The sequence below is a fragment of the Vulpes vulpes genome, chromosome 8, assembly GCF_048418805.1.
Source record: "Vulpes vulpes isolate BD-2025 chromosome 8, VulVul3, whole genome shotgun sequence".
Taxonomy (NCBI): domain Eukaryota; kingdom Metazoa; phylum Chordata; class Mammalia; order Carnivora; family Canidae; genus Vulpes; species Vulpes vulpes.
In genome coordinates, this window is record NC_132787.1 from 75,794,692 (window position 1) to 75,811,965 (window position 17,274).

The 17,274-nt window shown below is 42.5% G+C and overlaps 1 long non-coding RNA gene across 1 annotated transcript; it reads left to right on the forward strand.

Moving 5' to 3' along the window:
• The first annotated feature begins 8,544 nt into the window (after positions 1 to 8,544).
• On the forward strand, positions 8,545 to 13,386 carry LOC140599845 (uncharacterized). Its single transcript, XR_012002828.1, has 4 exons — positions 8,545 to 8,607; positions 9,448 to 9,618; positions 9,712 to 9,831; positions 12,317 to 13,386. It is a non-coding gene; the product is annotated as an uncharacterized lncRNA (long non-coding RNA).
• Positions 13,387 to 17,274: the final 3,888 nt, after the last annotated feature.

Below are 17,274 nucleotides of genomic sequence, written 5' to 3' on the forward strand. Positions count from 1 at the left end.
ACACTTTGGGTGAGAACCATAGTTCCTTGCGCCTCAGCTGCCTTATCTATGACATGGAGCAAAATCATGCACTTTGCAGAGTTGCCACGTTGGCTGGAGATACAGGGTATGGGGGCTGCTCCCAAGGGGTGGCGGAGAGATGATTTCCACTGAGTGTGCTCCTTCCCTCTATCTTACCTCCACCTCCTGGGGAGCGATTCCTCCTCAGCCCCCTCCTCACTGCTCTGACCATCATGTGGGGGTAATTGCAGTCTCACTCCCAGACCTGGATCTCTAACTAACCCAGCTTATTTGCCCTGAACCCCATGTTTTCTTGACTTTGCGGCACCTTCTCTGGGTCTCCCTGACTCTGCTGAAACATGTGCCTAACTCCCAACTTCTTTCCCCACAGGGCGTCTCCTCCTGCCTTCTCCTTTCCTATTTCCTTTTGTCACCATTGCTCAGGTGCCTGGGTGGACCCACTTCCCTTTCCCTCTTCTCCCTCCTTCTCCAGTAGTCTCCTTCCTGCCTCCCCACATTCCTCTGCATCCTCGATGGCTCTAGTCCACCCTCCACTTCAAGGCCAGATGCGTCTTCTTACAACTCTTCTGCCCTTAGTAGCCAACGGACGCTGCCTGCTGCTCACCCGGTGAGAGGCTTGCTGATGACCATCCAGCTCTGAGTGTCCTGAGGCTGAAAGAAGCCCTTACTCTGACAGCCAGCATCCTGCAGGCTCATCTCATCCTATTCCTTTAGCTCCCTCTCCTCCCCATGAGCTCACTCCAGTACAATCTGATTGAACGAAAAGTTAGCTAACTGAAGCCACAGATGTTCATGAAAAAAATCTGGCTCTGTCTTCCCTGCTCTGCTTTCCAAACTCACCCCATTCCCTCTCAGACTCCCCTTACCTAGAATACATCTTTCACTCCCCACTCTTTTATTTATTTATTTTTTTAATTTTTATCCGCCCGCCCCCCCCCCCCCCCCCGACCTTCGCAGAATCTCTCACCCACCAGGTGTTGTCGGTGTGCCGACGGGGCAGCATGTGGAAGACAGTGGTGTCCACAGAGAAGAGTGGGTACTGAGTGGGCTTTTACAAGGATGTCAGAAGTAGTATCATATTTTTATTGAAGTACGATCAACATACAGTATTGTATTAGTTTCAGGAGGACAGTATAGTGATTTAACAATTCTATATATTACTCAACGCTCCTCACAACAGGTGCCCTCCTAACTCCCCATCACCTCTTCCGCCACTCCCCACCCGCCTCCCCTCTGGCCACCAGCAGTTTGTCTGTCTTTAACAGTCCTTTTTTTTTTATTTTCCTCCTTTTGTTTGTTTGAGGTTTTTTGTCTTTGTTTCTTAAATTACATATATGAGTGAAATCATATGATATTTGTCTTTCTCTGTCTGACATATTTCGCTTAACATTATACTCTCTACTTCCATCCATGGTGTTGCAAAGGGCAAGATTTCATTCTTTTTTATAGCTGAGTAGTAAATATTCTAGGATGTGTGTTTCTGTACTTATATACACCACATTTTCTTTATCCATTCATCTATGGATAAACACTTGGAGTGCTTACATTTCAATGCTTCAATAAACATAAGGATGCATATTAGTGAATTAGTGTTTTCATTTTCCTTGGGTAATAACTGGTAATGGAAATACTGGATCATAGGGTAGCTGTATTTTTAACCTTTTGAGGAATCTCCATGCTGTTTCCACAGTGGCTGCATCAGTTTGCATTCCCACAACAGTGCACGAGGGTTCCTTTTTTCCTACAATTTTAGAAAGATGTTAGAATTATTAAACTTCCAAAAACCTGGCTTCCTAAAGCTTTAGAATTCAGCTTATAAATTTTATTATTTTACTTAACTATTCTAGCTTTACAACTCATTAATTATATGTCCTAAATATTTTATTTTTATTTTTTTATTTTTAAAGATTTTATTTATTCATGAGAGACACAGAGAGAGAGAGAGAAAGAAAGAGAGAGAGAGAGAGAGAGAGAGAGAGAGGCAGAGACACAGGCAGAGGGAGAAGCAGGCTCCACGCAGGGAGCCCAATGCGGGACTCAATCCCGGGTCTCCAGGATCACGTCCTGGGCTGAAGGCGGTGCTAAACCGCTGAGCCACCGGGGCTGCCCCTAAATATTTTAAACAACATTAAACATCTAACATATTTGATAGTCTTCTTAGGCATTCCCGATGTCTGTGACAAGCAGAACTTTCCAAACATTTAAAATATTTTGTAACTCTGCTGAATGAAACTTACAATGCATGTTCAGTTTATGTACAAACGTAGACAAATCATGTTATACCTTTCAACTTATATCCAGATTCTGAAATCAAACACTTGACTATATGTTTTATAACCACTAGGCTAATCTTTTGGATTTTTAAATCCAAAATATGAAATATTATAAACCCTTAAAAAGGGGAAACACAATAATTGCTCACTAAAATCAGTGTGTTAATTTATGGACTTGTCTTACTCCAGAACTTTTTTTGTCATTCCAAACTGAAGCCTCATACCCATTAAACAATAACTCCCCAGGCCATCTCTATGAATTTGCCAGTTTAGATATTTCATATAAGTTAAAATTGTACAATATTTGTCCTTTAGCATCTGGCTTATGTCACAGCATAATATCCTTGAGCTTTATCCACGTAAGGTGTGTCAAAATTTCGTTTTCTTTTTAAGATTGAATACTGTTCCATTGTGTGCACGTCCCACATTTTGTTCATCCATTCACCTATCGTAAACACTTGCATTGCTTCTACCTTTTGGCTATTGTTAAGAATGCTGCTATGGGTGTACAAATATCCCTTTGAAGCCTTGTTTTCATGTTCTTTCTGATAAATACCCAGAGGAATGGATCATACGGTGATTCTACTTTTAATTATTTTAGGAACTGCAATGTTGTTTCCCATAGAAGCTATACCATTTTACTTTCCTCCAAACAGTGCACAAAGGTTCCAGTTTCTCCACAACCCCCCAACACTGACCATTTTCTAGTGTGCGTGCATGCATATGTGTGTGTGTTTGTGATTTTTTTTTCTTGTAACCACATTTTTCCCCCCGCTGGTTCTCACACAGGCTTCCCTCGCCTCTCTCTTTGGGGACTGGCTGTTTTCCCAGGCACGGCACCTTGGCCTGAGAAAGCCGTGAGAACTGAGTGCCTTTTGAAGGAGCGCTTGGCTTCTGCAGTGGAAGAGAACCTTCATGCATGGGGAGCGTGGGAAGTTCCCCTCTTGCCAGCAAAGGAATGAACTTGTCACATGAAGGGACCAGCAGACCTGAGGAAAGGGACTGTCCTCCTGGCTGGCACTGATGGGCGCAGGGGTGGCTGAGGAGGGTGATGGACCACAGTAAGACTCACTGATAGCCAGGAAGTCGGCAGCCTGTGTGACCGAAGAATTCCTTTTGTCCTGTGTGCCGGTGAGGGCCTTGACAGAGGGATGTCGAGGTCTGCCCCTCTCAGGCAAGCCTGGCTCTCTCAGAACATTCTATCTTCCGACAGGAGGCCTGTTGAAGAGATTTTTTTTTTTAAGAGATTATTTCTCAACATTCATGTTTCCCTTGCATTGATGTTGTGAACATCCCTTCTTCTCCAAGGCCAGTAGTAGAATCCAGTTATGTTTCCAGGATCTTGCTACTTGGAATTAAATTCTTTCTTTTTTTTTTTTTTTAAGATTTTATTTATTTACTCATCAGAGACACACAGAGAAAGGCAAAGACATAGGCAGAGGGAGAAGCAGGCTCCTTGTGGGGAGCCCGATGTGGGACTCGATCCCAGGACCCCAGGATCATGACTTAAGCCAAAGGCAGACACTCAACCACTGAGCCACCTAGATGCCCCAGTTCTTTCTGAGAAACATAGGAGATGTTGCAAAGGATGAGAGCCTTGTTCTGTAGTGCTCTATAGGAGGGAATGAAGGAAGGAGCACTGAGAGCACGGGAAGAATCAAGCTGCTGCCAAAATAAATACCAGAGAAAGCCCCCAGGCTCCTGGATGGAGAGAATTTCCTTGAGCTCTCTGCCAAGACACAAGGGACAACTTAATGCATTGAAGCAAATAGTATAAAAAGCCTGCACAGGTTTCCCTTTGAATTTAAAAACTAGGTTGAATCTAGAGTAAGAAATATTTTCCTTGCCATGTAAATAACTTCTGATGGGGTTGTGTCCCCATTGCATGGAAGTGCTGTAGAACCTGCCTCCTAACCATTTAACTGTATCCTTCCTGCCCTTTCCAGGGTGAGGGTGGAGGGCAAGCTCAAGCCTGGAGCCCCAACCCAGACACCCACTCTGACATTCACCCTTGGCCTTGCCCACACTCTCTTCTACCCGTGGCCATCCCTACCAGCCCACATACTTTCTATCTTGATTTTGCAAAATCCTTTTTCCCTGATCTCTTTTAATATAAAAGTAGAATTTGGCAAACAAGCACCTGTTGGCACAAACCTTTCGAATAACAGACTTACTTTAGACTAAAGCATACAATGGGTCTTATAGTTTGCCTTAGGCCACCATTTAAATGACTTGGATAATGAAATGGAAAACCAGATGGACTAGAATAAGCGTCTTATCTGCACTGAATGGCAAAGAATGATCCTTCTTTGCCTCTCAAACAGCCGCAATCATTGTTTCCATGACCTATGAAGCTGATGCTGAAATCAGCTCTTGCTTCTGCATCAGTTCATAAATTATTAGGGAAATTGGTGAGATTTTGCTTTTGCTGTCAGTCTGTTCATTTGACTTGTAACTTCTGGCCTTAACGCATCACATTAATGTGTACTTTAGTTGAGCACAGTAATAAATAAAACATTTGTTTAATTTTAGACCCAAAGATAAATCTTGGGAGCTGTTAAATACTCTTCTAACTTAATAAGGTCTCCCAGGAAAGAATTTGCCTTCAGTAAATCACAGAACTGGGTCTACAGGCCATCCAAGTAAAATTACCAATGCTCTAAACACGATTGGCTGAGTTGATACAGTTTGTTATTTTTCCCCCCTTGTCTCTACCTGTGTATTTTGTTCAGTATCTATTGAGGCTCAAGGTGCTTTAGAACAGAACAGTAAGAAACAGTGTCTGTTATTCAACCATTCACCCATCTATCCATCTATCCAGTCATTCATCATCTATTGAGTACCTACCATGTGCCAGACTCTGTGTCAGGCATTCTATTCAAGAGCAATATTTCAGTGAGGATGGTGTGGGCAAAGACATACAATAAAAGGCTTAGAGAATAGACACTAACTTGAATATTAATCCAAGAAAATTGTTTGGCAGATGTATTAGTTACCTAAAACAGGTTTAAAGGGGCACCTGGTGGCTCAGTGGTTGAGCGTCTGCCTTTGGCTTGGGTCATGACCCTGGGGTCCTGGGATCAAGTCCTGCATGAGGCTTCCTGCAGGGAGCCTGCTTCTCCCTCTGCCTGTGTCTCTTCCTTTCTCCCCGTGTCCCTCATGAATTAATACATAAAATCTTTAAAAAAAAATAAAGCAGGCTTAAAACAACAAACATTTCCTATCACAGTTATGGTGGGACAAGAACCTAGACACAGCTTAAATGAACATCTTAAGCTCAACATGTCTAATACGGTTGCTGTCAAGTTGTTGGTCAGGGCTGCAGTCTCATCTGAAGGTTCAGCTGGGGCTGGTGGTGTCTGTGTCCAGATTTACTCATGTGGTTGTTGGCAGGCCTTGTTCACTCACGACATGGGCATCGCTATATCGAGGGCTGCCTCGTGACATAAAAGCTAGTGTGAGAGCACACAAAACAAAAGCTACAGTCCTTTTATACCTTAATCTCAGAAGCGCCATTCCATCCCTTCTGCCATATTCTTTGTTAAAAGTGAGTCCAGAAGTCCAGCTCAACCTCAAGGAGATGATTTATACAGAAGTATGAATACCAGGAAGTGACATCTGGCCTTAATACATCATATTAATGTGTAGTCTAGTTGATAAATAACATTAATAAATAAAACTTTTGTTTACTTTTAGACCCAGAAACAGTAAGAAACTGTTAATAAATGCTGGGATCTATCAAGTGGTATTCTAACTTCATCTTACAAATAGTATTCTCCTAGGAGAGATGATGGGCTATCAGGAGATGAGAGCCATCTCAGAGGCTAGCAACTATAGTGTGTCAGTTAGGAATTGGATTTAGCTGCTAAGTGGCTTAAACATATAAGCATTTCTTTTTCTGACATAATGAGAAATTTAGAGGCTGATAATTATGGCCTTTGCTCAGAGGCTAGGGCTTTGTGGCTCTTCTAGTTTTTGCTTATGACCCCAAGATCACTGCTGGAACTCCTGCCTTCATGTGTGCATTCCAAGTAGCAGAAAAGTGGGGGATGAGAGAAGAAGGAAAAAGAATACCAGCCCAGTCTCTTCCTCTTTCATTCCATGAAGTGGAATTCCACTCAACAAACTCAATTCACATTTCCATGACCATCCCTATCTGTTGTAAAGCCTGGGGAATATAACCTTATGAACCATTATCTTGAAGGGCTCATTGCCTCCAGCCTTTTCACCACCTCATGGCTACAGAGACCTGGCTACCTGCTTTACCACCATGCCTGTCCTTTAGGCTGATCTTGTGCCCACCAAGCCTATCATTGCCTTTGTTAGTAGTTGCTTTTGTGTTCTAGGAGTTTGTGTGACCAGGAAGAGGGACTTCAGTCCTGCCCCCACCTGCTCGCACATGCACACTGCCCACTTTAAGCTGACAAGGAAGGCAGCATTAGACTTTTATCATTATGAATGAAGGTACAGAAGTCACAGTGCAGCCTCTTAAGTACAACTTGGGAAGCCTAATTCAGATATCGGAAACCAACTCAGGGAAGTCGATCGTGTGAAATGTACTCAAGAATGAGGTCATTCATATGTCCATTCAACAACTATCTTTTGAGTGTCTGGAGTGTGTATGGCACTGCCTGGGCCCACCAGCATGAATAAGAGAGGCAAGTGTGTGGGCAACTTTGAGAGACATGGTTCTTTTTTTTTTTTTTTTTTTTTTACTTTTTTTTTTTGAGAGACATGGTTCTACCCTGCTTTGCCACGGACTTAAGTCAAAGTCCTTGAATCCTGTCTGCCTCACTTGCATCTTCCCTGTAATAGTGAGTAGTTAAAAGTCAGGGTCCTAGAGCAAGATTATCTAGGTGCAAGTCCCTCCCTGCCACTCCTGCATCCCTTTGGGTGAGCTGTTGAATGTCTCTGGGTCTGTTTCTTCATTTATAAAGTGCCTGCCTTATAAAGCTGTGGGAGGATTACGTGAGAAGATGCATGTTGCTTAGCCCAGGGCTGGGGCACAGTAAAAGCTGTGTACATGTCAACTACATAGATGATAGTGCTGATGAAGATGATGGTAATGGTGACAACAATGATGATGATTGTTTCCATTTTAGAATTTGATTATACTTTCCTCACTTCTGAAGATATGCATTTTGTCTATTTTTCCTATGGGAGAGAGAACACTTTTCCACTACAGATGGACCGCTTTGCCTCCCTGTCTCTCAGGGTAGGGGAGGTTTCAGAACAACTCTTGATTGGTGCATATGCCCATACAATTCTATAGAAAGTAGCTCCTAACTTAGGAGCATACATTTGGTCCAAAATATTCTTTTAAAGTTGTTAACTGTCATTGTATTTTTCCAGAAATAAACAGATATAAATTGCCCGTAGGTCTGCCCACTGAAGATACTTTTAACTCTTAACATGACTTGCATATAGCACTAATACAACCAACCTGAGCTCTCAGTCCTGGGAAGTAGAGGGAGGTAAAGGGATAAGAAACAGGGAAGAAGAGATTGGAGGGCAGGGATGCTGAAGCAATACTTTGAAATAGAGAAGTTTATCAATGATCACCTATACCACTGGTTCTCAACGTGGGGTCCACCTCCCCATCCATCTGCCCTTCTTTTGCTGAAGCCAAGCTCACTTCCCCATGGGGAAAAGGTCAATGAAGGGACAGTGAGCTGAGAAGGCTGACCCATACCCAGTAAGAGTGCTAAGCACGTATGTATCTTTGGAGTCATTGGCTCCTTCCCAAAAAAATGCTTCTGAACTCAAATTGAGTTGTAATTGTCAACATTTAAGGGAGTTTGTAAAAAGTCACTATTCGGTAAACTGTATCAAATGGTACAATATGTGTCAGGCACGTGCTAGGTGCTGGAGATACAGAAGTGATCAAATAGGCAGAACCTGTTCTCATGTTGCTGTGTTTTTGGAAAAAAGATGTTTTGCTTCACAAAAGCCAAATCAGACCCCAGGGAGCCTGGCAGGGGATCCACTCTGGGGTCAATGCCAGAGGCTGCTCAGCTTGCTATAGCTGCTGTCTCCCCTCATCCAAATCCAGAGCTCACTGCAGTCTCAAGGCCACTTGCTGTGCATTCCAGACATGGGTGCAAATGCTGAGTACCTTTGCTGTGAGGTGAGTGTGAGTTGAGACAACTCTTTCTTCTGGAAATTAAAAAGAGCAGTCCCACTATCTCATCTTGCAATTGCTAGCATAGTTTACTATTTTCTTCTTGTGTCTAGATTTTTCCCTGCTGCGGCTCGGGACACATCCCTAGTTCAAAGCTGGTGTGTGTTTCTGCAGGGAAGAACTTCTGGATTGGTAAGGCTGCTTAGCAGGCAAACAACTGGCCCTGCGAGTAGGCAGCTGAACAAGTCTGGGCATGTCCTGCCTTCCGTGACTGTCTTAGTTCTGGTTTCTGTTCAGTGGATGAGGAGCAGACCCACAACTTTGGAGTGAACTTGCCTTTGTGTACTGAAGTTGTGGTGGGACAATCCCACTGAGGACCATGGAAGCTTCAGCCTGAAAGTGGTCCCCACTCTAGGCTCTAGGGAGTTTTACTAATGAGGAAAATACTTACATTGTAATATTAAGTGAAATAAAGCAGTGCACACTTATGTATACAGTGTGAATACATCTATGTAAACAGACTAGAAGATTAAGGGAGAGAGCAGGAATGAGCAGAAGGAAATGCTTCAAAACATTAATAGTGCTTGGCTTTGGAAGTGGGATGAATGGTCTTTACTCCTCTGTATTGTCTAGATTATCCCCAGTGTTTATAACTTTTATAATAAAAACTGTATGAACTTTTTATATAGAAGACATACATGATTTCAAGATCTTAACACTTTCCCTGCAGTTTTAAGAACATCTGATATAAGAGTGGCAGGCACCTGGGTGGCTCAGTTGGTTAAGCATCTGCCTTCGGCTCAGGTCATGATCCTGGAATCCATCCTGTCAGGCTCCCAGCTCAGCAGTCTGCTTCTCCCTCTCTTGCTGCCACTCATCCTGCTTGTTCTCTCTTTCTCTCTTTCTCTCAAATAAATAAATAAAATCTTAAAAAAAAAAAAAAAGAAAAAGAACATCTGATAAAAGAAACCCCGGTTACACTGCCCAGCAGATGCTATCTTGATTAATATGTATTCTTTCACCATTAACCAGATGAATGTTAAACAGAAGCTGGTGGGAGCTGTTGTTAGTTGAGTAATCAGTGGATGAAATCACCTATGAAATGAAAACAAAGCAAAAACAATATAAAAACAAAAATCAACATTACACGAACTACATCAGAAGAGGACTATCCTCCTTGGGGCAGGTTAAGAAGCCTCCTAGGTAAAATGAAAGTATTTCACAATCATTTTTCAAGCACAAACTGAGCAGAAAGATACACAGTCTTCAATGGTGTTTTCCTTTACTGTTTTGCAGATCTGTCTAGAAACTCCAGTGTCCAGGGAGACAGCTCAAGGATGACCATCTTGCTTGAACTTGGCAAGTTCCTTGTTGCAATTTCTAACATGGAATTGTGAAATCATCCTGTTGGAAACTGTGAGTGCCTTGATCAATTTTTTTTAAATCGTCATATTTTAAAATATTTATATGTTTGTTGTAGACAATAGTATTCTCTCTCTCCTTCCTTCCTTTCTTCCTTCCTTCCTTCCTTCCTTCCTTCCTTCCTTCCTTCCTTCCTTCCTTCCTTTCTCTCTCTCTCTTTCTTTTCTTTCTTTCTTTCTTTCTTTCTTCTTTCTTTCTTTCTTTCTTTCTTTCTTTCTTTCTTTCTTTCTTTCTTTCTTCTTTTTCTCTCTCTCTTTCTTTCTTTCTTTCTTCCTTTTTTCTAGTACACTGCTGTTCATTCAGTCATCCAGTGACAAACATTTTGGTCACCTGTAGGAGTGTGTATGTGGGTATGGCAGGATTTTTCCATCAAGACCTTTCAGTCTTGTGGGAGGGGTAAAGGATTATACTAAAATATGAAAGCAAAACAGGGAGCAGTTGGACGCCTCACTCCTGTGCACACCCTGTCCCTTCCCTGGCTCAGTTCCTCTGTGTGCCAATAATATCTTCCATATATGTAGGATTATGCCTCTCCATTTGGAACATGGACCCATTCTTTCCTCATGTCACAGATCAGATGCTATGGAAGGGCATTGATGGCTCATCCTGGACCCATACTGTGGCAGACACTGCTACTTGCCAACTGAGATCCCTTTTCCCTTTCTTGCTTAATTCAAAAACACATTCTATTTCAGGTGACAAAATGTCCAGTGGAAAGACTACATTTCTGAGACTAGATTGTAGCTAGGAGAGGCCCGTGTGACTTAGTTCTACATGTGGAATTCTTATGTAGGATTTTCAGTGAGAATTCATAGTGGTGGGGCTGGGAGTGGTGTTATGCACTTTCCCCATCTTCCATCACTTCTTCCTACTGTTCATCTGGGGAATGTGGACTTGCTGGCTGGAGTTCCAGCAGCCATCTTGGACCCAGAAGTCACGTGGAGGTTGAAAGCCATTCTCCATGGTTAATCAGAAAGATAGGTGCCCACATGCCTAGTGAACTTTGGGGCTGCCACTTCAGCCTGTGGTCCCTGTGCCAGACTCCTTTTACCTGAGACAGAAACAAAGTCCCAACTTAAGCCATTGTTACTTTTTTTAGAAACATGCACCCAGACCAAATCCTAGTTGATGTACTTGCCCAACTGTGTGACAGGTGGTGAGGCACACTAGAATGATAGAACTGCCAGTACCACATGAAAGGGGAAGGGGAGGGTCCACCAGGAAAGGGGGCTGTTAGGTAAAGTGACAGCATATCTACTCCAAAGTGCTGCCACTTGCTGAGTGCTTACTAAAGGCCCAACCAACCCTCTGCTAAGCACCCCACCTGCATCATTATTGAATATACAACCAACATGGTGTGACAAGACTCTCTTATGACCACAGTTATTCTCAGTTTACAAATGAGGGAACAGAAGCCCAGAATGGTCACTTTCTCAATACCACTTAGTTGGGAGGTAGGTTCCAATCTGGGTCTGTTGGACCAAGACACAAACCTTTGAACCCTACACAGACCCCAAGAAGCTGTGTATATGTGGAAGCTGAAGAGTGGGTTAATCAGATCTGTGGCTTTGTCTCATCACAAAAGTGAAAGAAGCAGTTCAGAGAAGGGAGTGGTACATGGCAAGCTGGAGGCAGGAAGACATGGGCAGACCCTGCCATTCCATTGCTCCTGCAGTGTGGGTGGGCAGTGCCTCTGGGTAAGGTTGGGGTGAGGGAGCCTCAGGCCAAAATGCTTTCCATGTCAGTTCTCCCAAGCCTTCACTGGAGTCGATCCCTATTATATATGAGATTTAACTTGGAAGTTTCCATAAAGAGCCATTCTAAATTAAATGAACTTTCTTAAGTTCATGTTTGATTAACAACATTAATGACCCATCCGTGGCCATTAGGAAGTGTGCTCATATTTTTTTCAATACAGTTCAAATTTTCCGATTGACTATCAATTGGAGAAGGACAAACATCATATGGTCTCATTCATTTGGGGAATATAAAAAATAGTGAAAGGGAATAGAGGGGAAGGGAGAAGAAATGGGTGGAAAATATCAGAAAGGGAGACAGAACATGAAAGACTCCTAACTCTGGGAAACGAACTAGGGGTGGTGGAAGGGGAGGAGAGTGGGGGGTGGGGGTGACTGGGTGGTGGGCACTGAGGGGGGCACTTGATGGGATGAGCACTGGGTGTTATTCTGTTTGTTGGCAAATTGAACACCAATAAAAAATAAATTTATTATTTTAAAAAATACAGTTAAAATTTTCGATTATGAGCTTTTTCAAAGGGAAAACTCAGATTGCTTGAGGCATATGTGTCCATGAAGTGAAAATTGAGAAGCTAATACTACTGCTAAAAAAAAAAAAAATCACTGGGCTCCAAATCAAGACGTATAGCAGCAGAATAGGCTCCCCCGATCTCTTGGCAGTTTTCAGCAGACCAAAGAATTATTTGGACATTAAGAATTTTGTTTGGTTTTTGTTTTTCCAGTTATCAAGCCTAAGAAACTTCCCAGTTACACCAAACCATGCAAAATGATGAAGACTATCATCCTCCATTGTTTACAATGGAAAGAAGCCATTCATAAGTTCTTCTTATTAGCCAAGAATGGGAAATTTGATAGCCTTGACTCCTAATAATTTTGCTTTATGTTTTTCTTGTTAACATTTCAATATAGTCTGTCTTCACCAAACCAGAAACAGCTGATGCAGACAATAACTCAGAACATTATTAACGGGTTTGCCAGGACTAAATAATATCATGGGAAGTTGAACACTTACTCATGGATGACGCACTCTTTACAAGCACTCATCTAACCCCAGGCTATAATGCTTTCTCCATTTGAGCACCAATTCTCTTGGTTTTCCTCCAACCTCACTGGCCAAGGATGCTCAGATCCCTTCCTGTGTTTATATGTTCTCTCTCCCTCTCTATCTCTCAGCCAGAGCATATCTTTAACTCCATCTCTAGAACATTAACTTTCAAATCTGCCTCCAGTGTTGACATTTTCCCAGAATTCCAGGCCTACTTGACATCTCCACATGGCTGCCTGATATGCACATCCAAATAAAGGTGACCAAAACAGAACCCATGATTTTATCCTCCCCTAGACTGCCTCCTTTTGCGCCACACAGTCGGTCAAACTAAAAATCTGAGGGTTATGCTTGATTAATATCTCCCTCTCTCTCACTACCCCCAAGCCCAAACCATTCATCAGCATTACGTCTCAAACCTTTTTCTAGTAGGTCCCCACCTCTCCATCCCTGCTGTCATCATCAGACTGCTGTCATCATCAGACCAGACCCAAAGGGACACACTGGACTTCAGTTTCCACCTGGTCCTACATGAGTGATTTACACTTAGCAGTAAGAGTTAGTCTTAGAAAATTCAAATCAGACCATGTCATTCTCCTGTTTAAAACCATCAGTGTAGGGCACCCAGGTGGCTCAGTGGTTGAGGATCTGTGTTTAGCTTGGGCTGTGATCCTGGAGTCCTGGGATTGAGTCCCGCATCAGGTTTCCCACAGGCAGACTGCTTCTCCCTCTGCCTATGTCTCTGCTTCTGTGTTTCTTATGAATGAATAAATAAATAAATAAATAAATAAATAATAAATAAATAAATAAATAAATAAATAAAATCTTTAAAAAATAAAAAATAATAATAAAACTTTCAGTGCCTCCTCATTGCACTTAGCATAACATCTGAGCTCCTTTCCTGCCCCCTCCCTGGCCCATCTTCTCTTCCTGTTGCTGACCAAGCATCAGCCATGCTGGCCTCTTTTGTGTCCTGTGGCACCTCAGACTCCTTTTGGTTTGGGGGGCCTGGGCATTAGCTGATTCTTCATCCCAGAATGCTGCTGGCTGGCTCCTAGCTGTCATACAATTCTTCTCTTCAATGACATCTCTTCAGAGTGACCTATCTAGATGGCCTGCTCCTCTCAAGTAGTTTTCTTTCCCATGCTAATTTTTCACAGTTCATGTCACTAGCTTGTATTTTTCTTGTGCCCTTATTTTCTGTCTTTTTGCATTAGAACATAAGCTTCATGAGAATAAAGCCCTTTCATGTGTCTTTCCCTGTCAGGCCCCAGGGCCTTCCTCAGTGCTTAGCATTTGGAAGGCATTCTTTAAATGTTTGTTGGATGGTTGAGTTCCAAACTTCTTGCATTTTGCTCCATGCAGTCTGCTATCTTCTCTCTTATAGTCTCTTTGTTAAGTGATGTTTTGTAATCCTGCAGCTCATTCAGAGTCACTGAGTTTCATAAGATGCTGCATGTTTAGTATTTGATTCATTCATTTAAAATTCTAGACGTTTGGTTTTTTTAAGATTTTATTTATTTATGAGACACACACACACACAGAGAGAGAGAGAGAGAGAGAGGCAGAGACACAGGAAGAGGGAGAAGCAGGCTCCCTGTGGGGATCCCCATGTGGGACTTGATCCCGGACTCCAGGATCATGCCCTGAGCCAAAGGCAGACACTCAATCTCTGAGCCACCCAGGTGTCCCTAAAATTCTAGACTTTTGATTATATCCCATGACTCAAATATTGTATTGAAAGGAAAACTTTCAAATAATGAACCACACATACCTGGCATTTTACCAAGTCAACGCATTTATGAATAATAGATACTTAGAAATCATCCTGATTATGTAAGCATTTAACATTTATTAACTTTTAATTCTCACGTAGCTCTGTGAAGTTGGAACTGTTTTTGCCTCCATGTGCAAATGGGCTGAGTGTATTAGTTTTCTAATGCTAAGTGAGTGCCTTGAATGGCTCCCCTTTATTAGTTCATAGTTCTGTTGGTCAGAAGTCTGAGTTCTCTGGGTTCTACACACATTTCACCCATTGAATGGCTCCCCTTTATTAGTTCATAGTTCTGTTGGTCAGAAGTCTGAGTTCTCTGGGTTCTACACACATTTCACCCATTGAAATGACGGTGTCATCAGGGCTGAGCTCTTATCTGAAGCCTTTCAGTGAAAATCCACTTCAATGCTCATCCGAGTTGTTGGCAGAGTCCAGTTCCTTGTGGCTGTAGAGCTGAGGTCCCTGTTTCTTTGCTGGATCTCAGCTCAGAAAGACTGCCCTCAGCCTGGGCATTCTTGTGCTTTGAGTCTCTGACTTCTGCTTGCAGCCAAGAAAAATATCTCTGCTTTTAAAGGGCTTACCTAACGGCTCCTGGGTAGCTCAGTTGGTTAAGCATCTGACTTTGGCTCAGGTCATGATCTCAGGGTCCTGGGATTGAGCCCCATGTTGAGCAGGGAACCTGCTGCGTTTGCTCCCCCCGCTTATGCTCTTTTTCTCTCTCTCTGTCAAATAAATAAAATCTTTAAAAATAAAAATAAAAAAGCTTACCTGACAAGGTCAGGCCCACCTTTATCTTATGGTCAATGGACGTGACCTTAATTATATCCCTTCCAGAAGATCTCTTCCCAGAAGTACTTAATGTTGGACTAAATAACCAGGAATAAGAATATTATTACTCTGCAAAAATGAGTTGCCCAAACTGCAATCCATGCTCACAAATGATTTTAATTAGAAAAAGTTCTAGAAATGCCATATCAAGTGTTTAGTTTTTCCTTTTTTTTTTCTTTTTTACCACCTGGCAGTGACAGGAACAGCACTGAGATTGTCAGTTTAAGTCTAAGATGGTGCTTTTTAGGGGTAAAAGATGAGGTGCCAGGACTGACCTTGAGCAGTTGTATGATACAGCTCCTGGCTCTGTTCTCCTGTCGTGGTGTTGGCAGAAGCACATCTTGTTCCAAGTGAATGAATCAGACACATGAGAATATGATTTATTTGAGTTGATGTTTCCAAGAGATGAGTGTCTGTGTCTGAGGAGGACAGCCACTACTCCATACATCTGCCTGAACTTTGCCTCCTTGGAAAGGCCCTGGGTGCCCATACTCCCTGCGGTATAGATCAGAAGTCAGAGCTCCAGTTCCCCATGGCCAGAGTTTCTAGCTGGCATTCAGAAATAGCCCTCTGCACTACATGTAGGCTGCTCTTTCTTAGAAAGCTGGTGCCCACAAGGTTGTTGGTCCATGCCATCAGCCATGATATCCTCAGTTCTGAGGTTCCTTCATATTTTAATTCACAAGAGAAATAGATGCAAACTTGAGAATCTGGATTCTTTTTGCACCTATTATTTACTAATTTGTCAGATGTCACCTCAAGCCATGGTGTGAATCATTGCCAACCATAAGGTTGAAAGTGGAGTATGCTTTTGTTGAGATTATTTGGTCCACCAATTCCAACCCCAACATGCCTGAATACCTGAGGAGTCCAGAATTAGCACAAACAATCTTTGTGTACAAACCATTGCATTGTGTGTATTTTATTGTTCTTAAGAATCATGTGTGGCTTTTATCAGACCCCCAAAGTGGTCTTTGTGCACCCAAAGTTAAGAACAATTGGTCTAATCTAACCCTTTTCAAATGCAGAACTAAGTACCTTCTTGAGGATCCTGAATAAGAGACCAGTTAATCACTGTATGAAAAATTCAAGGGACAAGGACATTCAGGATGTTTGGTGATGGATGGATGCAGCGGTAGGGTGGCTTGTCCCAGCTTGAAAGAGCTAATTTGTGCCTTTCTTCCCAACTAACTTTCAGTCACATCATGTTGGTAGCTTGAAATTAGCACTAGAGGGAGAGTTTATATCAGAGAAGTCAATAAACACTACAAATCAGGGCTTGTTGTATTCATTTATATTTGGAAAGCCTATTAGCACACTGTTAGGTGGACATGGAGGAAGATGGAGGGGATGACAGACAGGAAAGCCCAGGGCTCCTATTTCTATGACTGGAAGCATGAAGGTGCTGGCAGTGCCTATGGGGCCTTGCAGAATGACTATGACAACTGCTTGTGTCAGCCCAGGAGAATGGTCCTGTGGGCTAGGATGTGGGGTCTTTTTTTTTTTTTTAATTGAAGTTTGATTTGCCAACATAGAGTATACACCCAGTGCTCATCCCATCAAGTGCCCTCCTTAGTGCTCACCACCCAGTTACCCCATCCCCCCACCCACCTCCCCTTCCACAACCTTTTGTTCATTTCCCAGAGTTAGGAGTCCCTTAGGTTTGTCTCCCATTCTAATTTTTCCCACTCAGTTCCCCTCCTTTCCCTTATAATCCCTTTCACTATTTCTTATATTTCCCGTATGAGTAAAGCAATATGATGATTGTCCTTCTCTGATTGACTTACTTCACTCAGCATAATACCTTCCAGTTCCATCCATATGGAAGCAAATGGTGGGTATTCGTCCTTTCTAATGGCTGAGTAATATATATATATATATATATATATATATATATATATATATATGCCATATCTTCTTTATCTATTCATCTGTCAAAGGACATTGAGGCTCCTTCCACAGTCTGGCTTTTGTGGACATTGCTGCTATAAACATTGGGGTGCAGGTGTCCCGGCATTTCACTACATCTATAT